This window comes from Canis lupus, chromosome 11, assembly GCF_048164855.1.
Source record: "Canis lupus baileyi chromosome 11, mCanLup2.hap1, whole genome shotgun sequence".
Classification (NCBI taxonomy): Eukaryota; Metazoa; Chordata; class Mammalia; order Carnivora; family Canidae; genus Canis; species Canis lupus.
In genome coordinates this window covers 58,132,926-58,157,329 of record NC_132848.1, presented here as the reverse complement: position 1 = coordinate 58,157,329, position 24,404 = coordinate 58,132,926, and the positions used below count along the sequence as shown (strand labels likewise).

The 24,404-nt window shown below is 44.3% G+C and overlaps 3 long non-coding RNA genes across 13 annotated transcripts in view; 2 read left to right on the top strand and 1 right to left on the bottom strand.

Moving 5' to 3' along the window:
• Positions 1 to 17,577, top strand: part of LOC140600236 (uncharacterized) — a 36,868-nt gene extending 19,291 nt beyond the window's left edge. The window contains exons 3-6 of one of the 5 annotated variants that reach the window (XR_012003455.1): positions 1,732 to 2,320; positions 2,474 to 2,613; positions 8,161 to 8,226; positions 17,092 to 17,577. This is a non-coding gene — a long non-coding RNA (uncharacterized lncRNA). Of the gene's footprint in view, positions 1 to 1,731; positions 2,321 to 2,473; positions 2,614 to 4,469; positions 5,424 to 8,160; positions 8,227 to 17,091 lie in introns of those variants that run through there. The other 4 variants (XR_012003457.1, XR_012003456.1, XR_012003454.1 and 1 more) reach the window with 4 other exon arrangements.
• Positions 2,038 to 20,352, bottom strand: LOC140600237 (uncharacterized). 3 transcript variants are annotated; one of them, XR_012003461.1, is made up of 4 exons: positions 19,829 to 20,314; positions 15,152 to 15,712; positions 6,454 to 6,595; positions 2,038 to 2,350 (listed from the first exon to the last, which is right to left on the bottom strand). It is a non-coding gene; the product is annotated as an uncharacterized lncRNA (long non-coding RNA). The 3 variants fall into 3 exon arrangements; XR_012003460.1 differs by lacking the exons at positions 2,038 to 2,350; positions 6,454 to 6,595 and adding an exon at positions 14,460 to 14,659 and having other exon boundaries at positions 19,829 to 20,305; XR_012003459.1 differs by lacking the exons at positions 2,038 to 2,350; positions 6,454 to 6,595 and having other exon boundaries at positions 15,136 to 15,712; positions 19,829 to 20,352.
• The window catches only part of LOC140600235 (uncharacterized), a 90,474-nt gene continuing 84,964 nt past the window's right edge, over positions 18,895 to 24,404 (top strand). For 2 of the 5 annotated variants that reach the window (XR_012003452.1, XR_012003453.1), the window contains exon 1: positions 20,318 to 20,580. This is a non-coding gene — a long non-coding RNA (uncharacterized lncRNA). Of the gene's footprint in view, positions 19,852 to 20,311; positions 20,581 to 24,404 lie in introns of those variants that run through there. The other 3 variants (XR_012003450.1, XR_012003451.1, XR_012003449.1) reach the window with 3 other exon arrangements.

Sequence of the window (24,404 nt, the reverse complement as noted above, 5' to 3'; positions counted from 1 at the left end):
CGCCTTCCTAAGAGCAAGCAGGACAGCTTATGGCTGTAGACAATGGGTGTGGTCAGATGAGGGAACCCCCCTGTCTCCAGAGGTAACTTCCTAGTGACCTTCTTTATTAAAAAAAATAAATAAAAGAGAGAAAGAAAAGGTCTATTAGAACAGGCATGTCTTCCTTCCCCTCCACTCTCTTCCTTCCTCCCTACAACCAACCGGGACAAAATGGCCATTTGAATGAATGCTTTGAATGCTTCCTCAATCACCTTTGACATTACCACCTGGATGGGTGAGGCCTATTGTTTTTCTTTCCTCCTTCCCCAGCTCGGTTCTGAAAGAACATTGATGCAGTTACTGATAAATTATTTGTGGGGACTCAATGACCAGTCCTTAGTTTAATAGAGTAGAATGGATTCCTCTCAGGGTAAAAGCAAGGCCTTAATCAAGTCTTTGAGGGATCCAACATCTTTCTGGAAGCTATACTGGATCAGGGAAGGCATTCTGGTGCCTCTGTACACTGGGATAGCATCGGAGCCTGGAAAACCCTATGTGTGTAGTGCATATTCTCCAATGGCCTGGTCTCTGGTGCACCCTTGACTTTGAGAGACTTGTCTGATGAGACCATACTATTCCTGGGGCTGCCTTAGAGGAGAGTAGGGCAAAGTATAAAGCATTTCCAGCACCCAGAAGGCTTCCTGGGGGTTTCTAATTGTCTCTGGCATCATAATAGGCTCTTGGTTAACAGAGGCCTCCAGTTTCAGAGAAAATCAGAACAAGGACGCCTGGGTGGTTCGGTGGTTAAGCATCTGCCTTCGGCTCAGGGCGTGATCCGGGAGTACCTGGATCGAGTCCCACATTGGGCTTCCTGCATGGAGCCTGCTTCTCCCTCTGCCTATGTCTTGGCCTCTCTCTCTGTGTGTCTCTCACAAAGGAATAAATAAAATCTTAAAAATAATAATAAAAAGAAAGTTAAAAAGAAAATCAGAACAGACCAGTGTGACATCAGTGACCCTCCCCCATCCCCAACAGAGAACCACTAGCCACAGAAGCAGATTTCTTAAGTCTCTCCGTCTCGAATCTCCCAAGAAGAGAGCTAGCACCCCCACCTGCTATAGAGAGCTAGCCCCTGAGAAGCAAGGGGCTGCTGGTGTCACAGCAGGTCTCATGCCCCACGCCAAATACACATACCCATTCCAAGCCTACTCTGGAGAAGGGGAGTAAAGCTTTGAATCGCATATGACAGTTTGAACAAATTTTAATAACTAAAAGAGACCTGGAGATCTCCCTATATCTCCCTAAAATAACACTAGGGTATGAAATGGATGATATGAAAAGACATGGTTAAAAGCAGTGATTAAAAATATATAAAGCCAGGGGCGCTTAGGTGGCTCAGCTGGTTAAGCGTCTGCCTTGAACTCAGGTCATGATGCTGGGGTCCTGGGATCCAGCCACCCCGGGGCTCCCTGCTTAATGGAGGATCTGCTTCTCCCTCTGCCCTTCCCCCCACCCCACCCCTGATTGTGCTCTTGCATGCTCTCTCAAATAAATTTTTAAAATATTAAAAAAAATGTATAAAGCCATTTCCTTCCTCAAGTCAAGGCTCCTCAAACTGGTTACCTAAAACTGTGTAAAAACTTAGTTTCTGGGGGCACCTGGGTGGGCCACTGGTTGAGTGTCTGCCTTCCCGCTCGGGTCATGATCCCAGAGCAGAAAGCTTCAGATTTTTCTAATTTTCTCTCCCTTGAGGGTATTTCACTTGTCCATGAAGAGGAACCCTGTGGCAGCCTGGGCTCTGAGCCCTGGGCAGAGAGTCAAGAGACCAGAGCCCCGGATCCAGCAGTGGCAAAGCCGCAGGCCCAGACAACCCCACTGCCTCAGTCTCGGTTTTCTCATCCATCAAATACCCTGCAGCACTGGCTCCCTGGGTGCTTCCAATTTCTCCTCGACTTTCTTGTGGATGACTCATAACCTGATGTTTTATAGGGGCCAGAGCATTTGAAACACATCAAATATAGGGTAAATGCAATTCAGACAGTTAAGCCACATAGAACACCAATTACAGACGTACAGAGATTCATTCCTTCACTCCAGGGTTTGTGTGTTGCTCTGGAAGTCAGGCTAAATCTCCCCCCTGTTCCGAAGCACAGTTATTAAGTGGACATCGGTGATGCAGCCTGCGCCTGACATGGTCACTGCGAGATGGATCACCTGGGACCTCGAGGTCTCCACCCCCATCCGCAAGTGCAGCCCGGGCGCAGGCTCCTTCAGAGCAGCCGTTTTGCCATCTCAGTATTAAAGGAAGAAGCAAAATACATCAGAGCTCCTAGGGAAGGAGGTATTTGTGGCTTCTTTTTTTTTTCTTTCCCTGAAAAAGTTTTTAAAAAGTTATTTATCAAATATTTCAATTGTACAAGAAGATACAGATAAAAATATAAAACAGTACACCTTTACCTTACCCAGGTTTTGTTTTTTTTTTTTCCTTACCCAGGTTTTAAGATCATTAACATTTGACCACATGTACTTAGATTAAAAAACCACAAGAAGGAAGGAAGGAAGGAAAAAAACATTTTAGTTGGAATCAAAATGCCTCCCTAATCTCAACTGAGGACGTACTGCCTCTCCCCCAAGGTAATAATTTTTTTATTCGTGTGCCTTTTTGCTGCTCATGTTTTTATACTTTTTCTACATATTTATTCATAAGTATATATAAGTGTGTGTTTTAATATTTTACGTAAAGGCTATGTCACTGAAAGTGACATTTTGCAACTTGCACTTTTAACAGTACATTTTAGATGAATCCATGCTGAACTAGGTGGATGCTTATTCATTTTAACTGAATGTACTATTTCCTTGTACGATGTTGAAACCATAATTATCAAAAAAAAAAAAGAAACCATAATTATCTGTTCCAGTATTGGAAGATATTAACCCTTCTAATCGAGTCACATGACAAGCAGTGGGGCAGGGGACCTGTACCTATCTGATTGGCAAATAAGGGGAAATTGATTCCTTGAAGGTTGTGAGCACCTCCTACATTAGCAGAGGTTGCGGAATTGTTTTCCTAAGTGGCTCTGCACATTGACACCCCATTAGTAATATGTGAGTTCTTGCTGCTCAACATGCTTGGTCACATTTGGTATTACCAAACTTGGATTTTAGTCAGTCTGCTAAGTGTGAAATGGTATCTATCTCATTTGTGATCATAACTGGCATTTTCCTGATCACTAGAGATGAAGATTTTTTTCCCCTGTTTGTTGGACTTGAGAGGCTTCTCTTTTATTAACCGTATATATTCTTTGCTCCTTTTTCCATTGGGTTGTTGCCTCTTTCTTGTTGGCTTGTATTTCCTTCTGTTTTGAGATAGATAGTATTCCTTTCTTGGTTGGAATTAGGAGTTGCAAAGTAGGAGTTGTTCTGCTTTCTGCGGGTAGACGCTGCTGTCTCTTAGAGTGCTAACAACGGACACCTGGGTTTGGACTTGGGGATGGAGAGGAAGAGTTAGCTTCTCATTTGGCTTTGGTTTTCTGGCTCTTCAGGTGCAGACAAAAGTATTGATTAGGTCCAGCCTAGTTCGCTACAGTACTGTAGTGAGACTGGGGCTGAAGCTCCTCGGAAAGGGTTACTTGTTTGGTTCTCTTCTCTGTGCATCTCATAGGAATGGATGGTTATTTAGGAACGGCTTAGGACCCCAGTGATCTTAGACCCAGGTTTCCCATGGTGACCTACACATTCAAATCTCCTGGGGAACTTCCAAAAATAGTATGGACAACCTGGCCTTACCCCCAAAACAATTAAATCAGAATTTCTGAGGATGGATTCCAGGCATCAATATTTTAGAACTTTCCAGGTGGTTTTAACATGCAGCCAGGGTGCTAAACCACTGCCTGCCACAAGTAGCATCTTCACCACACCCTGTTGTAACTTTCCACACTTTGATGTTTGAGTCAAGATACCTGCTCTCATTAAGAATTATTAATTAGGGGGGGTGGGGGTGACTGGGTGACGGGCACTGAGGGGGGCACTTGATGGGATGAGCACTGGGTGTTATTCTATATGTTGGCAAATTAAACACCAATAAAAAATAAATTTATTTTTTTAAAAAAGAATTATTAATTAGCTCTGGGGAGAGTTTAAGAGTTCTCTATGCAGATAGGGAAGAAATAGTAATACATGTATTTTTTAAAGGCCAAGAGACTGACTATGTGATACAACAAAGCTTCTAAATCACATGCACTGTTGAGGTCAACAAGCCAGGGAGTTCTATATTCTCTTTTCCTACCCCCTCCATTATTTGATCTTTGTTTTTGTCTCCTTGGAAGACAAAAATGCTCAGTCTATTATATTTTTGCAGCTAGAACTATAGTCCCTAGAGCCTGAAGCCTTCATTTTATTCTAAAGGTTGTGATGGTGACGCTGCAGGATTTACAGTATTTTTCTGTCCTGGTAACTCCCTTCTCTATTTTCCGGTTAATTCTTGTACTCAGAATCTTCTCTGCTATGTTGTGCTGCATTTTGGTTCCACAAAGGACCCCACTGGCACTGATCACCCTAGATCCTATTCTCCAGGGCATCTGGGAGCTTCCCTCGGCTTCGTAGCCTTCTTGGAGGTAGGACCAAAATCTCTAGCATACATCACACAGAAGAACAGAGCTTCTTGGAAGATGCTGGGTTCTTGGAAGACAAATGTTTCCAGATTTCCCTTTGAGCCTGCCCTATTCTTTTCTCCAGGGAAGAGGGACAGGATTTCCTTTTGACATCGGCAAACTGTTCAGATGCAGTCCCGGGGTATATGAGAAGAAGAACTGGGCACATGTCTAAACTCCAAAGGAAATGTCTGCTGAAAGGAACTACTAGACGCTCCTTTTCTCTACTGATTAGAAACTCACTGATGAACGATGGAAGGCCCAACACTTCGCATTGTCCCCTCTCCCTACTACCCCCAGGTCTACACTGACCTCAGCTTCATTCTTGCTCACTTTCACCTCAACATTCAATGACAGCTATGCATTTTAGCCTGTTTCCATGCCAAGGATGTGGGTCTTTCCCTTTATCTTGTTTTGTACCGCATCTCTTAATTTTTTTCTTGAAAGAATGTTAGGCTTTTTCTCATGCTAATTGCTTGCTTGGAGGCTTGGGTTTCTTCTAAAACCTTTCTTTAGTGCTCTCATCAGAAAGTATACCCCACTGTCTAACTTTCCGTGTGACCTCAGGAGGCCGGGCCTGGAAAGGGACCACACGGTAATTAGCTTTTTCTTTATAAGATTTAAAATAGGGGACCCTGGGGGGCTCAGTGGTTTAGCGCCTGCCTTTGGCCCAGGGCACGGTCCTGGAGTCCCGGGATGGAGTCCCGCGTTGAGCTCCTCTCGTGGAGCCTGCTACTCCCTCCGCCTGTGTCTCTGCCTCTCTCTCTTTCTCTATGTCTATCATGAATAAATAAATAAAATCTTAAAAAGAAAAAGACAAAATAGGCACGTGTGGCTTCAGTTAAAAATATTAAAAAGTACATTTAGTGACACATAAAACTAAAAAACGTGCACCCTTTGTTGGAATTTATGCAACCCCATAATGTGTACATGTTGTGATAAATTTATATATTCAATGGAGGTACATGTACAAATACATAAATATAAATACCTGAGTGTATATAAAGCACTAAAGACACCGTTGAGCACCTAGTAAATGAACAAAAACAAACAGATGTGCCATCATGCAGCAGAACAAAGGATTCGTGGGGACCGGGCAGGCCGCAGGGAATGCCTAGTTGGGGGTGAGGATACAGCATGGAGAGCGCTGCGCAGCTCATGGGCAAGTGCTGGTGTTTTTTTTATTCTCATCAGAGAAACTGGAATGAGTTAAAGTCAAGGAGCATGCTGAGCTTTAACCCCTTCCATAGTTCCAGAGTGACACAAGGCATGATTTAGAGCCAGACAGCTTGCCCAGGTTTTTGGTTCTTAGTGGAAGTTGCCTGTGATTGATTACACAGGACCATTGTGCCTGACCCAGGGCTCAATGCAGCCAGGCAGATGCTTTACTGCATTCCCATAATTTTTCTGGCTCCAGTCAAAGCCCTTGGATTTGAGTAGTTGTGAGATTGACCCAGGACTAGTTGGATGGTCCTGGACCCAGCACCCACTGCTAGGACCCCAAGGAGTTGAGGCCGTTTGCATGCCAGACCAGGGCACCCAAACCCGGAGACTGACAGGAGGCTCTGGGTACTGACCAGGGCTTTGAACATCCACACAACTAGGGTTGGGCTGTAAGCTAAGTTCCAGTGGGAGTGGGACACAAGGTCAACCAGGGGCAGTCACAGCCTGAGATGGCCTGAGACAGAATCATCATCAGACCCCTGCCTGGCAGGGAAGTTGGATTGGACGTGTTCTGACCTCAGCTCCATGGGTTCAGCCAACCCTGGAGCAGCTTTGGTTTGGGACCCATTGCACTGGTGGCAATGCTGCTCTTCCAACTTACAGTTTTCCATGAAAGCAACCGAAAATAGGAGACAATTACATTTGCAATATATTTTTTTTGCAGATATGTCTTCTTGATCATTGTACTTTGTAACTGCACTTCTTTTTTGTTGTTGTTGTTGTTAGAAAAAAATGTCTGAAGCCTAAAGAAGCAAACAAAAAGCTGTATTACATGGTTACATTGGTGGTTGGAAATGATGTTTTTGGTAAATATTTTTTGAAAGTGTAACTTGTTTTCATTGGCATGGAAAGTTCCACGGGGACTTGTGAAAAAGTACAGGGGCTTCTTTGTGTTCTTAGGCAGTGATTCAAGGAATTGTTGATGGATCAATAATGCTACAACTACTTAAACTTCTGAGAGAATTCATCCTACTGGAGTGTCTTTAAGTTTAAGAGAAAATATTTTTATAAGGCTTACTTTGATGGGGGGGGTATTAATTGTTGATTCGTGATTGCTTAGGGAGGGACAGTTTGGGAACTTTCCTAATGACCCCATTCCGAGTGAGGAGCCAAGTCCAGCCCTGGGATCACACACTCACATCCTTCCGGCTATTTTAGCTCTGGAGGGAAGTCCATGAGTACCTCCTGTCCTGAGACAACTGCTTAGGGTGGGGACCAGTCAGAAATAGAAAGCAAAAGTACCAGGAGCTGTCTCTGTCCACGTCCCAGGCCGAAATTCTTGATTCATTTAGCCTACATTACCCCCCTGAATCAGTGCCCTCTGAGAACCTGACTTTCCCCAAAGGGTAGGAGTTTTTTTATAATTACTATGTGATGAAATCAGCCTTACTAGAAGTGAATCATATGCATGTTGAACACATGGAATAACTAAATGGTTCAGGTTCATTCTCATTTTAGTTCTCCCAAGACTTATGCTGGCCAAAATGTTGATTGTAATATTTAGAAATGGCCTGGGCACTTCTGTTTTTATTAAGAACAGAGGTGCTGATGGTTGGACCATCTTTTCTCTTACTATCTGTGTCTACCTAATGACAGAGATGCGACAAATACTTATTACATAAATGAATAAAGAATAAAGGATGCTTTCAGTTCCATTTCAAAGCATTTATCAACTATCTGGTATGTCCAGGAAGAATGGACACAAACACCTGCTCCCAAATCTGGCCAATCTCGACTTCACCCTTGATATGTCATACAAATAATGATGAGACAATCCCCCCCACCCCACCCTACTTACTCCCTGAAAGTGAGTTTAAGGTGAATTTCTATGTGTTATGCAACAGAGTCAGCAAATGAGGTTTTCCCAATCTGGACACAATTGGCATTTTGGACTAAATAATATTTCACTTTGGGGACTGCCCTGTGCCCTGTGGGGTATTTAGCAGCCTCTCTGGATGCTGGTAGGGCCCACCCCCCGTGTATGACAACCGAAAATGCTTCACGGTGGTGCCAAATGTCCTTTGAGGAGGAAATCACCCTGAGTTAGAAACCCCAGCTCTCCAAAAAAGAGTAGCACGTGGTTACACCATCCTAAGCAATGCTGAAATGACAGAAAAACCCAGTAACCCACTTTTCTGTTGCTATCCAGTGAAGGTGTTCTATAATATTCTGCTCCAAGGAACTCACACTGAGTGGACTCTTCTCTGAGAAGCAAGGCTTTTGTTGATGGGAACAATAAGTGCTGTTTTAGGGTAGAGATTTAGAGTTTAAAAACCTACGAAAATAATATTTTGTTTCTTTGAAACAGAGTAATGGAAAAATGAAGACCCAAATAGTCGAATCCTCACCTTGGTGGACTTAAACGTTTAAAGAGGTAAAATGAGTACATACACGTAATAAAAAATTAATCCAAGGAGGGAAAAATGGAAAACAAATGTCTCCCCCTTTCCGGATCCCCCCTAACTCTCCCCAAAGCTAACCACTTTACACATTTTTTTTTTTTATTTCAGGAAAGTGAACGTTTATAATAAGGCAGGTTGAAGCTCTCCTTGGGGAGATGGGAATAGATACAGGTGTGACCTTGGCAACAGGGCAGTGACTTGAAGCTAATACTAATTCTGAATAAATCAGAGAGACCTGGGCTTTGAGACTATTCATTACTTATCTACCCTCCCTAGGAAGGGATAGTCTTCTTTTTCCCAGGCTGCCCTGGCTGCATACTTTAGAAATTAAGCTGTTTTAGTTTAAATCTGATAGGGTTTTCACTCCTAGAGCGAGCTCACAGAGACTGGTCTTTGGCAGGGAGTTCTGACCCCATCTTTGTTAAGGCTGACCGGCTGTGTTTGTGCCAGGGACTCGTTGACGGCCTTTCTGCCTTGGTACACAGGGCACCCACTCTTTCACTGCATTAGCGTGTTGATCTGAAGAGAACAATTGGGCCTTTGTGGTCACGCTGAGGTTCCCCCGCCAGGCCCCATGAATGGACACAGGTTTCTAGAGAGATGGGCACCCATCGGTACAGTAGCTACTGTCTTCTCCCTCAACGTGCTGGTGGAGTGCAGTGACTTCCCTTAATGAGGTCGGCTCTTCAGAAAGTCCTGAATTGGTTTGATGTTCTGAAGCACTTGGGGCTCTTGATCTAAAACTACAGACTTTATGAAGAATTTCTTAGTATTCTCTAAGCATGTTTTTCATCCAGTCAATGAATCTCTTTATGTGTTCTAGCCTCTAACACCCTAAAGTTCAGACGCATACAAGTAAAAGGGGGCATTTGTATGAGGAAAACAAGATTTCAGGACAACAGGTTTTTTTGACTGTGAACTTTCATGACATTTTCCCTCTTAATATATTGCCATTTGTTCATTCACATTTTCCTGCAGTCACAGACATTTATTAAACAACAACTGTATGCAAGAGACTGTGTTGGGTGCTGTGTGGGATACAGGGACCGAGGGAGGGAGCAGATCAGAGTGGCTGAGAGCTCTGGGTTGGAAGCAGAACCCTTGGTGGCTTTCCCTCATCTGGGCCATGTGCTCTGGAGCAAGTCACTTCACCTCTCTGTCTCAGATTCCACATCTGAAAAATTATCACAAGGATTAATCAATAACATGCTTGCAAAGCACATACTGCCAAGCACCTTCTAGCCACTTGTTTGATGTTCATGAAAAAAAGGCATTTATGCAAATAATTATATTCCATGTGGTAAAGAACAAAAGAATGAAAGGAGGGTATAGTCAGAGAGAAAGGAACATTAGCTACTGTAACAAGCCCCGTACCTCTGGGGTAACACAATAGGGATGGCTTTCTAGGCTACCTCTGCTCCAAATGATTCCCAGATCCTGGCTCCTCCTGTCTGTGCCCTTCTTCAGCTTCAGAATCATTCACTTCAAGGTACGTGGGTAGGACAAAAGAACATGAGTAGGAAAAAAGAGCGTATGTGTGAAATAGTGCTTGTCATGTCTTGTAGCAAGGCCTATTAGTCACCTATTGTTGTGAAACAAAGGGCCTCAAATTTAGCAGCTTAAAACAACTCAGTTTCTGCAGGTCAGGAATTCCACAGCGGCTTAGCTGGAGGGTTCTAGCTTTGGGTCTCTTGTGAGGCTGGAATTCAGATTTTGCTGGGCTGTAGTCATCTGAAGGCTTGAATGAGATAGGAGGATCCTCTTCCAAGAGAGCTCATTCACATGACTGTTGACAGAAGGTCTGTTCTTTGCTGGCTCTTGGCATGATGCCTGTTTCTTGCCATGTGGACCTCCCCACTGGGCTGTTTGTGTGTTACTACAACATGGCAGCTGGCTTCCCCCAGAGCTGATGATCTGAGAGGAAGAACAAGGAGAAAGCTCTAATGCCTTTTATGATCTAGTCTTAGAAAAAAAAAAAAAAAGATCTAGTCTTAGAAGCCATATGCTGCCATTCCTGCTATGTTCGGTCATTAGAAGAGGGTCATTAAGTTCAACCACGTCAAGGAAAGTGGAATTAAGCTGCAATTCTTGAAAGGAGGGGTATCACAGAATTTGTGGACCACATACATCCTGAGCACAAACATCCTGAAGCCCAGGGAATTTCCTAAGTGATAAGAGGAGATAAAAGTGAAAGGAGTATCTTTGGTTATTTAAAAGAAGCCCCCTTTAACCACTCCTCAGTTTATTTTGAGGAAGTGACTTTTGGAAAGACCCAAGGGTTAGGAGAACCAGCCTTGTGATTTGAGGATTGGCATTTTCAGCCCCACTCCAACAACTTTGAGTGGGGAGCTGAAGGTTGAGTTCATTACCTATCATGCCTATACCATAAGGCTTCCATAAAAATCCCTAAAGTATCAATTCATAGCACTTCTTAGCTGGTGAACACCTCCACGGGCTGGGAGACTAGTGCACCCTAGCTCCACGGGGACAGAAGCTCTTGTGCTAAGGACCCTTCCAGACCTTTTGCTGTGTATCTCTTCATCTGGCTGTTAGTCTATACGCTTTACCAGCCTTTATAATAAACTGGTAAATGTAAACGAGTGTTTCCCTGAGTTCTGGGAGCCATTCTAGCAAATTACCAAACCAGAGGAGGGGATTGTGGGGACCCCAATTTATAGCCAGTTGGTTAGAAGTGTAGATGATAATGTGGGGTGTGCAATTGGCATCTGGATTTGGGGAATGGTCTTCTGGAACAGAGCCCTTAACTTGTGAGAGCTGAATGCTAACTCCAGGTGGATCATGTCAGGATCATACTGGATTGGACAGTATGCCCAGCTGGTGTTGGAGAATTGGTTGATATGGAGAACCCCCCCCCACACACACACCGGGTCACAGAAGTGAGTGGAACAGTGGAGGAAAACTTCACTGAACAAAGGAAAGGACTTTGCCTTTCATAGGTTCCAATTCCTTCTTGGATCCTCATTAGCTGTGTACCTTCGGGTGGTTTACTCAATCTCTATCAGTCTTGGTTTCTTCACCTGGACAGTGGGAACAATAATACCTCTTTTAACAGGTGTGAGGAAGGTTTGAGAAAACATGTATAAGATACTTAAGGCAGTAAATGGTAGCTCCAGTGATCAATGGAAGCTCTTTATAATGAATAAAGAAATAGTCCTAGAGAGTTTTAACAACTTGCTCAAAATCAGATAGAGGCTTGATTAGAACCTCACATTAGAACCAGTATGAACATCAGCCTAGAGATCCAAAATAACACCTGGGTCTGGGATAGAGGTGGCTGTGGAAGGAACAGAGAGACAGGACAGCACCAGCCCTTGAAAGCAAGAGAGGAACTTAAGCTGATGTACTAGAGAGAAAGATGTGATCATAAATTCTTGGGCAGGGAGGTGTTTTATGCAAACATATTCTGAGATTCAGTTGCAAATAGATGAATGATATAATTAATACAATAGACTTTGAATCAAGAATAGGAATATTCATTCAGCCACCAAGGTCAGTAGAGAAAGCGCTACTAAAAAGCACCCGGCGGCTTTCATCATGTAGTCAAGGAAACAAGGAGACTAAAAAAGATATCACCAAAGAAACTGTTTTGAAAATATCTATACAAGAAAAAGGAAAGCCAGCTACATATTCTGAACCCATGTTCCCATGGCAGCATGTGTCTGTATGGAGTGCCTGTCCCATAAAGCATGGGTATAATTGTGTGTGTGTGTGTGTGTGTGTGTGTGTGTGTGTAAGTGAAAGGAAAATGTGGAGGATTCATACCCAACCCATGTGATGCTGCAGTTGAGGGAGAGGGTTTAAGCACATGGTCCCCCTGTGGCATCTATAGGTGGATGAGAAATTTCCAGGAGCTTTGTGAGCTTTTCAGTCTTCTGAAATATGATCTGTGGAGTAGGAGTAGCATCTCAGAAGTCCTTTTGTCGACATGGAAAGTATTGACTGGAACCTGGGATCTCATATGTATGCAAATAGAGAGAACCCTCTGTAGTAGTGGGGTGAATAGTGTAATGTCATGGACAGAACTAAACACACGGGGCCAGATGGACCGGCATCAGGATCCAGTCTTTGTACTAACTCACTGTGGGGCCTTTGGCAACTTGTCTTATCAGTACATGAGCATCTGAGAGTCCTCTCTGAAAGTCCTGAGAGAAAATGATGAAATCGACCTTTAGTGGTGTGAGAATCCAAGGAGGCATCTTAAATACCAGTACCTGGCATATGGGAGCCATCTAACACTTCTTTCTCCTCTCTCCCTTCTCTTCTGAATAAGAGATTCTTAAACTTTATAGTGTGTAATAATCATGTGGGAGATGCAGCCCTCACCTCCCACCCAAGAATCTGATCCAATGGCCTTCCAGGGGAGGGGGGGTGTCCAGAAATCTGCATATTTCCCCTGAGCCACAGGAGATTTGAGGAGGTGATCCAACAAGCCTACATCTGCAAACTCTGTCCTAGAGGAGATACAAACCAGAGAAAGCTAGATGCCAAAGGATACGATCTCTAAGTGAACCTCAAGGGTTCCTTCCTGGCTATTTTTATTATGCTGGGGATGAGGAGGGATTGTGACCTGTCACCCTGACCCCAGACTAATCAGCCACATTAACAGTGGAAGCTTCATTTTTAAATCGAATCCCTATCAGCTCCTTGTGTAAAGGCCAGGTGAGGAAACGGGGCACTGCAGAAGCTGTGCTTTGGCCAAATCCATAGCGTTCGTTCATTGGTTGTGTCATTGCTTCGCTTCTTCTTTCATGAATTACTGTCTATTATATGAAGCTTACATAGAAGTACAGGACCTGCTCTCTGCTACCAAAAACAGAAGATGTTAAAATAGGACAATTTGAGGGGTTCCCGGGGGGCTCAGTTGGTTAAGTGTTGGCCTTTGGCTCAGGTCATGATCCCAGGGTCCTGGGGTGGAGCACCACATTGGGTTCCCTGCTCAGGGAGGAGTCTGCTTCTCCCTCTCCCTCTGCCACTCCTCCTGCTTGTGCACACACGCTCTCTCTCTCTCACTCTCTGTCAAATAAACAAAATCTTTAAATAAAAAAAAAAAGGACAATTTGACTATCTGCAAAGACAACAGTACGGAATGTGATGAAAGTAGAAACCGAGCAGTAGAGATAACACATTGCGTAGCCGTGGGAGTTCAGTGGATGGGCATCCAAGAACGGTTTACTGGAGCCTTTGAGAACTGGGCTGGGGCTTGAAAAGAGAATTTGATTTGGACAGCTAGAGTGAGTGGAAGGCATTCCAGCTTTCTCCCTTCATTGAGTACTTTTTAAAAATGTATTATTTAGTGAATCATTATATATCCATTACATATCCTACCACATATCCTCTGTTTTTAGATGTGTTACTAAGTTTTGTCATCATTGTTCAGACCAGTACTTCTGCCCTTCATTGTTGGTGATACTCTGTTTCCTGGGGAAACTGAGCACTCTTGTAATTCTTGTACCCTAGACAATTTTTTGGTAAATTCACCTCCATATTTTCTGAAGGATATTTTAAAATAAATTTTTGATGTTCCCAAAAAATCCATTCGCATGTACAAAGCATGTGATTTGATCAGTTAACTAGAGAAGAGTTCAAATTGCTGTTATACATAGTTTTCCTGTTGAAAACCTTTTTACAAACTCTGTTGAGGCTCACCTTGGAGAGGCCTAGCACCCTGGGTAAGCTCGTGTGGCTGCAGAGCCTTGGGAGGCTGGGATGGTTCCCAAGAATGAAGGCAACTGATTATCCATCCAACCTGGGTGACCCAGAGGAATATTATCACCACAGACCCAGGACAGTTTTGTCTGTAGAACCTGCCACACAAGGGCAGCTCGCCTAGGAGATTAAACGGCAGACTGTTGCCAGGCACCGGAATGACAAAGTCAGGGTTGCTCCCAACCTGATTTCCAAATCAGGTAAAAAGAAAAGGAGTCAGGTTCAGCCTGCCGTGTCCTGACACTGCCTGGCTCTGCAGGCCTCTTTAAATAGCCCCAATCGATTACCTGGGATCTGTGGAGGTGCTCGTTCAAGAGAAAGGGTGCTGATACGTACTAAGCTCCTCTCAAATGCTGAGTGTTGTACAGATGTCCTTAAACATCACATCTGTTTTAAGAATATTCTCTACCTGTTTTATCTCTTTTTTTAATATAACATAGGCAATATTTATTAAATCATTAAATTAACAGTTAAGGAATTACTAAATGGTACATTAATGCAGAATGGTACTGGTTTATTTGACTCTGGTGTCCATGACTTTCCTTATCTACTGCGCTGTCCAGCCCCGACACCAAGCCCAAGGAGCTGTGAATCCGGACATCTGCGTCAACATAGGCCCTGCCTGTCAACATATAGACAGGCACATGGGTTGTCCAAAACATAGGGAGATCTGAGTATCTGTTAAGGAAATAAATGACTGTGACTTTTCCAGGCAAAAGAATATCTGTAACATCTTGCACTGTGGGAATCTCGGGGTGTGCTGGAGCCAGTTTGTACTGGCTTGCATGAGCCAGTTGCTAAATTTTCAGGAATTTTGTGAGGCCATTCTTAAACTCAGCCATTTTTAGATGCTAAACTATGTGCATTTATGATTAAATAACTTATATTAAAAACAAATGTTGTAGGTGCAACTCACTTCCTAATGATTTTATTACACTTCCCCATTACCTCTGCTCTTAAGATAGAAATAGTAATGCTAGTATGTGCGTGTGTTCCCAATATTCAGTGACATTTTGTTGGTATCTTGACCTCAGTCTTGGAAGTTGCCATTACGCTAAGGAAATTGATAAATATTACTAGCCTAGGGGTAGTTTGTCCAGCAAAGCTGGTTGTTAAACATTTACCAACACACCACCGGGCAGTATCCATACAGGTGTTGTCATGAATTACCTTTATCAGAAATAAACAGTCTACAAAGACTAACAAATGCCTTCTGTCAGCCCAGTGTGGTATCCACCCAGCAGAGACTTGGCCAGGAGAGTGGAAGTCAGGAAAACAAAAAATCTGTTGGGAGTATTAGTAAGGTGAGTAGTATAGACTCCCTATGTCAGAACACTTGGGCATTCACAAAACTGTGACACACAGGCTCTTGGGTGAGCTTCACACTGGTTCTGGAAGGTGGTTCCTCTGCCATCAAAGAAGAGCAAGTCTAATTTGTTGTCCTTGCAATGGTCAGCTGACAGAAGCCCTGGAGTGTGGCTGATGCTTCTTCCAGAGGACTCTGCTTCCTGGGCCTCAGTGCTAATGGCCAAGCAATGACAGCCCTGGCTGGTGAGCTGTGCGATCACCCATTCACAGCAGACTTCAGGATGTGGTTTCTGGATGGCTTGCTTTAACTTAGTACAACTCCTGTTTCTGGGTGCTACCAGCGTACTGGCCCAGTGAGTGTATACTGGTTTATGTCAGGTGACCTTCACCAAAGGTCAGATTTACCTCCATGGGTAAAGGCATCTGGAAATAAATAGGACAGAATAATTGGGAGAGGGTCAGAAATGAAACTCCTAGCCTTGCATGTAAAATCATATATCTCTATTCCAGCGTCAAGAGGAGGAGCTGTAAAGTAAACTTGAAATTTTATGGTAAAGATGGTCTTTCAGGGATCTTTAAAACTTGGTAGGTTGATACCCATGACAGAGATATACTTAAGATTTCTTTGGATCTTATTTCTTTTCTTCAATTGTCTTGATTAAGAATTTAGAAAACAATTCATTCCACTGAAAATTTTAAACAATATTCAAGAATATAAAGCTAAAAAGGAAATTGCGTGTGTACACCTGTTCTCCAGGGATAATTGCACTATGATTTGTATTCTTCTAGAACTTTATCTAAACATACACCCCTCCACATGATTTGAAAGTTTTTGGTAAAAAAAAAAAAAAAAAAGGAATATACCAACTATATAAGTAGTTCTGTGCCTTGCTCTGCTCATAGTGTATCTTAGAGAAGATCTAGACCATGTCTTGCATGTATAATAGAGAATTCTATTGTGCAGATGTACCATCAGGTATCTCAAGAGCTCCCCATTCAAGAAAATAGAACTTTTCTTCAATTGTTTTTAAAAAAATTACAGCAAATAAACATCCACATAAATATGTTCTTGCCTACTTGTACTGTTATTTCTATAGGATAACTAGGAATAAAACTGTATGGTAAAAATGTATGTGGATTTGCAATTTGGAAAGTTCTGTCAAATTGCCCTTCAAAAGTAGTACTTATTTATACTCCCACAGTATTACAGTAAAGACCTATTACCCCATTGATTCTTACCAATATTTTATATAAACAATCTTAAATTTTGTTCTATCTCAGGTATATGTTGCTCTTATTGTGCAATTACATGACATTGTTTACCTGCTTTTTGTGTTTTTTCTTTGAATTGCCTGTTTCTGCCCTTTGTCCATTTTCCTATTAATTTGTATTGACTCTATTTGACTTATAGAAGTCATATTCTCTTCATATAGAACATTTGGTAGCTTTATATATTAGGGATATTACTATTTGTAGTGCTACAAATATTTTCTCACTTGTCCATTTATTTTTGAACTTTATTAAAGTTCTATTTGGGGCCATATTTACAATTTGCATTCCTTTGTAGATAAATCTGATCTGTTCCCTCATAGCTTCCGGGCAAGGAGTGTTGTTTTGGATATTCTGAGATGAAGACAAGGTAACTAGAAAGCCTTAAGGAGAAAAAGAAGCCTTGAAACTTTGACTGATTGATGTCATAAAAAGCCAGCATTTTTTAGATACTTTACTATTAATTCTATTATGTACAGGAGCAAAGCAAAATAAAATGTTTTTCCAACAAGTTTACTAAACTCTTTTTACAGACCAAGGAAAGAATAGAAAGCAGCAAGGACATCTGTGCTCAGCAAACACACAAGCCTGGAATAAAGCAGCCCCGACAGGAAATGGGGAAAAAGTCTTGACATGTAAATTTCATCATTTGCTCTGGAGCTGAAATTCAACACTCAAAATCATTCTGTTTTTATTTTCCAAGTAAAAAGAAAAGAAAGGATTAGAAAACTGCCAAGTGCTCTGTGTTTGAGAAGTGACCACTACTTTCAAGCTCAGGCATATCCAGCCTTCTCTTTGTAACACACATTTTTTAGTAACATGTATAATATTCCTGAAAAGGGGCCAAAATGTGAACAACTGGTTGATGTTTAAGTTCTTGAAATGTGGAGATGAATTAGGCTGTGATTTTGGAAGGAATTAGTTATTCCCTAAGAAATTGAGGGCATGTTTACTGGTTCTGTAAGCATTATATTACCTTTACTTAAAATATCAAAATCTTTATGCTCCTTTTACCCTGAGATCGTTTTTTTTTTTTTTTTAACTTTAAATGCCACCAATAAGCAAAGGAACTATGAATGTCTAAACAATTCTTAAATATCATTCTTCAACGAGATAACTCTAATTTAATTGCTTAGAATAGCTTGTTTTGAATAAGACTTCCAGTACATGGGTATATAGTTGCTTGAAATATCTCATAATGGAACAAGAGAAAAGAAAAAAAGACCTCCATTTTCAGCATTTTAGGGTTCCGTCTGTAAGAATAACTGTAGGGCAAAGAGTGGTCAGCTAAAACTGAAACACCAGTTACTTTGGAGAGTCCTGAGTATGAGAGAGAAGGCACCATTGCAGGAAGATGTTGCTCAGTAAAATACAGATTACAGTGATTGGAAAGGAGACCAGAAACTGTATCTCTGGCCTTCGGTGTCTATATCCCATTGCTTTGGCAATGGGCAAGAAAGAAAGTAAACTTTCTTTGGAAAGATGCAACAAAAGCTAACACCCAGAAATAAATATGACCTGCTGGCCATTCCTGAACTTAATGTGGAGACTCAAAGGCAAAATAGAAGAACAAACTTTATTTATTTTTAAAGATTTTTATTTGTTCATGAGAGACACGGAGAGTGAGAAAGAGACACAGTCAGAGGGAGAAGCAGGCTTCCTGGGGGGAGCCCGGTGTGGGACTCGATCCCGGGACTCTGGGATCAGGCCCTGAGCAGAAGGCAGATGCTCAACCACTGAGGTATCCCGGTGTCCCAAGAATAAACTTTATCCAAGAGAAAGAGACTATGAGGAAGAGAAATCTAGGAGTAGAAATTAAAAAACTGAAGACCATGTGCCATGCCGGAGAAGATCTGGGTACAGATGGGGAGACGGGGTCAGAAGCAGCACAGAGGTGGGTAATAACTAATCCAGCCAACTTGCTGGGTGACTTCAACTCTTTGATCCTTTCTTCAGGTCTCCTTCAGTCTAAAGGCATAGATCACAGATGCTGTGCTAAGTTTTGTCTTCATTCAGTGGGGAGACCCCTACTTTTTTGAGGGGGGTGGGGGATGGCCTGTTGGCAGCTGTACTTTAAGAAGACATATTAGCGTGAAGATTATTCTCTGAATTAGGGTAGCAGCGGTGGAAACCCTAGAAGCATTGATGGATGACAGCTCGTATGCCAGGCAGGCTACACAGCAGCCCCCAGAGATGCAGAGTAGAGAAACAGACAAGGAAGTGCTACAAAAGCGACCTGTAGGCTGGGGAATAATGGGATAGTCAGCGAGGAACACTCTGTTCTGCTTGGTGGAGGTGGAGCTTCAGAGAGTGTGAAATAGGGGACATGTGAAGGTGTGGGAAGTCCATACAGAGGGAAGAACATGGTTAAAGGCACAGAAGCATGAACGTGTCTGGAATGTTCTGGAAAGAATGAGTCACTTCAGGTGTGAGCACGGGGCCTTGGGCTGGAGGCATGACTGGCTGGAGGGAGGCTGCCAGACTGCGGAGGTCTTGTAAGTCCTTCTGACGGCAAGGAGGAGCCTTTAGAGAATTTTCCACCAGGCCGAGACTGAGGTGAGCCTGCAGAGACCAGTGCCAGCAGCCGGCCAGGGAAGGAACAGAGTCTGAGAAGCTGAGGCTGACAAGTCAGTGGGAGACGTGGCCTGGACATGAGCGGCGTGACGCGGTGGTCAACTAGGGCAGGCAGAGGCCTGGAGCTAGGAAACAGACGTGAGAGCTAGAATTCGGTGACCGATTGGAGATGAACACAGAGGTTTCTGACCTATGGGGTGACCTGGGATGCCATGAGCTTAAAGGCAGGAATTTGCAAGGGGGGACATGGGAGACACATTAGGGTCTCATTTGGGGCCTAATGAGTGTTCTGGTTATCTACTGCAAGACCATAAACCACCCTAAACTTAGTGGCCAACGACAATAACCATTTTATGATGCAGTGGGTGCGGCTCACCTCTCCTCTCCAGTCTGGGGCCTCTGCTGCTGCAAAGACAGACAGACGGCCAGCGCTACACCAGCCTGACCCGGTGGGGTGTCCCCGGGAAGGCCTCCTTCCTGGCCTGCCGGCTCGCGGGGCCCCTGAACCACCGCCTCCTACGACCTCGCCTGGGAAGGCCCGTGCCGCGGCCCCTGCCTTGGTCTCCAGATTCAAGGGGAGGCCTCCCAGGCTCCCCTCCAAGGGCGAGGAAGTTGGAGGTGCTGTTTGAAAACCGCCAAAATGAGTTAGAATAGAAACAAGAGGACGAATACACGACACAAATGCATGATACAGACCTCAGCAACTGCTCAAGTGTCAGGTCAGGGGTGAATGCACCGGAATCTCCCCGTTATCCTGCGCTGGCTGGGCTGGGGGGCTTTTCTTTTCTTTCTTTTTCTTTTTTCTTTTCTTTTCTCTTTTCTTTTCTTTTCTTCTTTTCTTTTCTTTTCTTTTCTTTTCTCTTTTCTTTTTCTTTTCTTTTTCTTTCTTTTCTTCCTTTATTCATGAGAGACAGGCAGAGAGAGAGGCAGAGGGAGAAACAGGCTCCGTGCAGGGAGCCCGATGCGGGACTTGATCCCGGGACCCCGGGGTCACACCCTGGGCCGAAGGTGGGTGCTCAACCGCTGAGCCCCCCGGGGGTCCCAGCTCCCCTGCTTCCTAACAGCGTGGGCACAGGCAAGTTACATCATAATCTGGCAACTCCCCCCCTTGTCTCCTGCAGCGGCTGCAGGCTCGGGACCCCCACCCCGCGGCGCCCCGGGACGCGAGCCCCGCCCGCGCAGAGTCCCCGCCTCCCGGCCCGCGGGGTCCTAGCCGAGTGCGTGCCCCCCCCCCGCCCCCCAGTCACCGCTGGAGGACCGTGACCCGGAGAGGGGAGGGGAGGGAGCGTTCTCAGGGCCTCCGAGCCCCCCCCCCCCCCGCCCCGGGGGTTCGGGGTCAGCGGCTGTTCCTGGCGCGGGTGTCGCCCTCCGGGAGCTGCTGGGCCCCCCTCCCCCCTCGGCACGTCTGAAATTTACTAGAAGCCGGATTCCTGCAACTGTGACAGCAGGTGTGATCCCGCGGGCACCCGCCTTCCTGCTTGAAATGCGCAGCCGCTTGCACTTGCTCGGGGGTGGGGGTGGGGCTGGGGGTGGGGGTGGGCACCCGGGATTGGACCCCCTAGTGCACCCTGTGCTCCAGAGCACGTCCTAAGGCCCAGATGTTCCAGCCCCCTTTCCTGGCCGGAGGCAGAGGCCCAGACAGCACTGGAGGGAGAGTTGAATACAGGCAGGCTTGCTTCCCCCCACCAAAAAAAAAAAAAAAATCCGAAGGGAAATATCAGAAAGGGAGACAGAACATAGAGACTCCTAACTCGGAAACGAACTAGGGGTGGTGGAAGGGGAGGAGGGCGGGGGGTGGGGGTGACTGGGTGACGGGCACTGGGGGGGGCACTTGAGGGGATGAGCACTGGGTGTTATGCTATAGGTTGGCAAGTTGAACACCAATAAAAAATAAATTTATTATAAAAAAAAATCCGAGGGGAGCCAGCACCCTGGTGAAGGCCATCAGCCCCCAGTGGCAGGCGGAGCCTGCGGGGTGGTGCTCCTCAGCCCCGGCTGCTCAGGCGGGGATCACTACTTCTCCCCATCTCAGCCTTCCCACCTTCCCATCTGGGGTGCTCAACAACAGCAAGAAGACATTCAGCACAGTGACGGGCTTCCTATTCCTCCCTGAACCACCTAAAACCCTGGCGCATCTGTGAGAAAATGAATTTATCTACTCCTCAGGGACCCTGAATCGGGCTGGAAAGGCAAAACTATGTCCCCGGCTCTCTGCTAAAGGGCACCCGCTAGGCCCCGAGGCGTTTTTTCCTGAATTACAAAGGAGGCCCGGCTCAGATGCCTGTCATAACACACTGCAGCAAACAAGGAGCAACCAGAAGTTCCCATTCATCTACGGAATCTTTGAAAATCCTGTCTTGGGTGGAGTGACATTTGGTAACAATAAAAGCAGTTCACTGGGCAGGCAGCCCGAGTATGGCCCAAGCTGTCCCTCCACGGATTGGGGCTCACCTCTCAAGGCTTCCAGGAAATTCCCAAGAATGTCAGGAACCCTGACTGGCCGTGGTGGGTCCCAGCCCACGCCCACCCAGGCTTCCTCTCCACCCGAGTCACAAGAGAAGTCGCCTCCTTCACCGAGCTTTCTTCTCCTGAAGACTGGCCAGGCTCCTTCATCTTTTCCCACAGCTCAAGCTGAGCAGGGTCAGTGTTCGAGAGTCCCCAGGCCGAGCCACCCACAGATCCAGAGTGTGTATCCCACCAGTTGTCTGGGTTCCTGCCCAAATCAGATTCTAGGGGCGGAATCCTGGGTGGAAAACCCGAAAAACATCACATCAGCTCTGCAGCAACAAGTCTGAGTTAACAAACTCGCTACTCCTTTTTATAGTTTTATTTTTTTTAAAGCAGCAAAATAACAGCTAATATTTGTAATGTACTGTTAAAGGAATACATACTTTTTATAATTAACATCTCATGATTGCCCATAACATTCTTACAGAGGTGGTATGGAATTTTATTTCCTTTGCCTCTTCTTTCTCTGAAAATGTAATTTTCACTCTTTTTTTTGATAGCAGGCACCACTGAAAAATAATACAGGACTAAAGTAGGATGGAATTACTCAGTGTTTTGTACTGTGTGAATGTACTGACGACAAGAAGCAAGATGAAGGGGACACTTGGGTGGCTCAGCAGTTAAGTACCTGCCTTCGGCCCAGGGTGTGATCCTGGAGTCCCAGGATCGAGTCCCACATCGGGCTCCCTGTGTGGGGCCTGCTTCTCCCTCTGCCTGTGTCTCTACCTCTCTCTCTGTGTCTCTCATGAATAAATAAACAAAATCTTAAAAAAAAAAAAAAGAAAAGCAAGATGAAGAAGGGAACTGCCCTGCAGGGATGCCCTTCATTCCTATCCATGGGTTCCTTCGACAACTCTGGCAACATTGATGTTGTTAAAAAACAAAACTCATCCACGTAAATTTAAAGATCAAATTGGCTTTATTCAATAATTCATGAATTGGGCATCATCCCATCCAGCAGATAGAAAGAAACTCTTTTGAACTGCAGAAAAAGTTTTAAAAGGCAGAGAGAGAACAGGAAAAAGGAAATTATTAGCAAAGAATGCCTTATTTCAGGCAAGGTCACCCTGGTAAGGGGGACAGAGTGTCTCTCAGTGGGGTACCTCCTCGAGCTGACCAGGAAACTCCAGGTTGGCCGGTTAGAAATCACATTTCGTAGGGGATTGAAACCGTAGTTAGGTTAGGTATTGAGCCTTGGTTTGCTGACATGGACTTTAACATCAGTGACTCCATCTTGAGGTGGTAGTTTTCTTAATAGCAGGGTGATGAGAAATGTCAGCAGCCTCGCATTGACTTACAAACTACTCTGTGGCCTAAGAAGAAAACTTTTTTTTTTTTTTTAAGTAGGTTCAATGCTACTTGAGGGCTTGAACCCATGACCATGCCCCATGCAGGGCTTGAACCCACAACCTTGAGATCAAGACCTGAGGTGAAATCAAGAGTTAGATGCTTAACCGACTAAGTCACCCAAGTGCCCCATAATATACGTATGTATGTACATATACACATGTATATTTATGAAAATAAATGCACTCAGCAGTATTCTTTTTCCTCCCTTCCGAACAGTGCTTCACTCTAACCAAGGAATTGTTCTAGTTATTTGAAACAACCATTTTTATTTGCCTATTAAAATTTTCACAGGATCAGACTTCAAAGATAGGATAAAGGAACTCCACATCTGTCTGCTGTTTTACACATCTTAAAGCACTTTCAAATAAATTTTTGTTTTCAATGTGATGACCCTTCAGATCACCTGTGACTTAGGCAGAATGAATATAATTTTTCCTGGATTACAAAACTGATATTGATGTGGATGAGGTGACCTGTTCCAAAACCTGCCTTGGGGTTAGAAACCAGATTTTTCAGCCTTTGGCTTAGGTTTTGTCCCAGCTGCCTCCTTAGAGATTTCCAGGATTTTTTTTTTAATTTATTTTTTATTGGTGTTCAATTTACTAACATACAGAATAACCCCCAGTGCCCGTCACCCATTCACCCCCACCCCCCGCCCTCCTCCCCTTCTACCACCCCTAGTTCGTTTCCCAGAGTTAGCAGTCTTTACGTTCTGTCTCCCTTTCTGATATTTCCCTCACATTTCTTCCCCCTTCCCTTATATTCCCTTTCACTATTATTTATATTCCCCAAATGAATGAGAACATATAATGTTTGTCCTTCTCCGACTGGCTTACTTCACTCAGCATAATACCCTCCAGTTCCATCCACGTTGAAGCAAATGGTGGGTATTTGTCATTTCTAATAGTTGAGTAATATTCCATTGTATACATAAACCACATCTTCTTTATCCATTCATCTTTCGTTGGACACCGAGGCTCCTTCCACAGTTTGGCTATCGTGGCCATTGCTGCTATAAACATCGGGGTGCAGGTGTCCCGGCGTTTCATTGCATTTGTCTCTTTGGGGTAAATCCCCAACAGTGCAATTGCTGGGTCGTAGGGCAGGTATATTTTTAACTGTTTGAGGAACCTCCACACAGTTTTCCAGAGTGGCTGCACCAGTTCACATTCCCACCAACAGTGTAAGAGGGTTCCCTTTTCTCCGCATCCTCTCCAACATTGGTCGTTTCCTGTCTTGTTAGTTTTCCCCATTCTCACTGGTGTGAGGTGGTATCTCATTGTGGTTTTGATTTGTATTTCCCTGATGGCAAGTGATGCAGAGCATTTTCTCATATGCATGTTGGCCATGTCTATGTCTTCCTCTGTGAGATTTCTGTTCATGTTTTTTGCCCATTTCATGATTGGATTGTTTG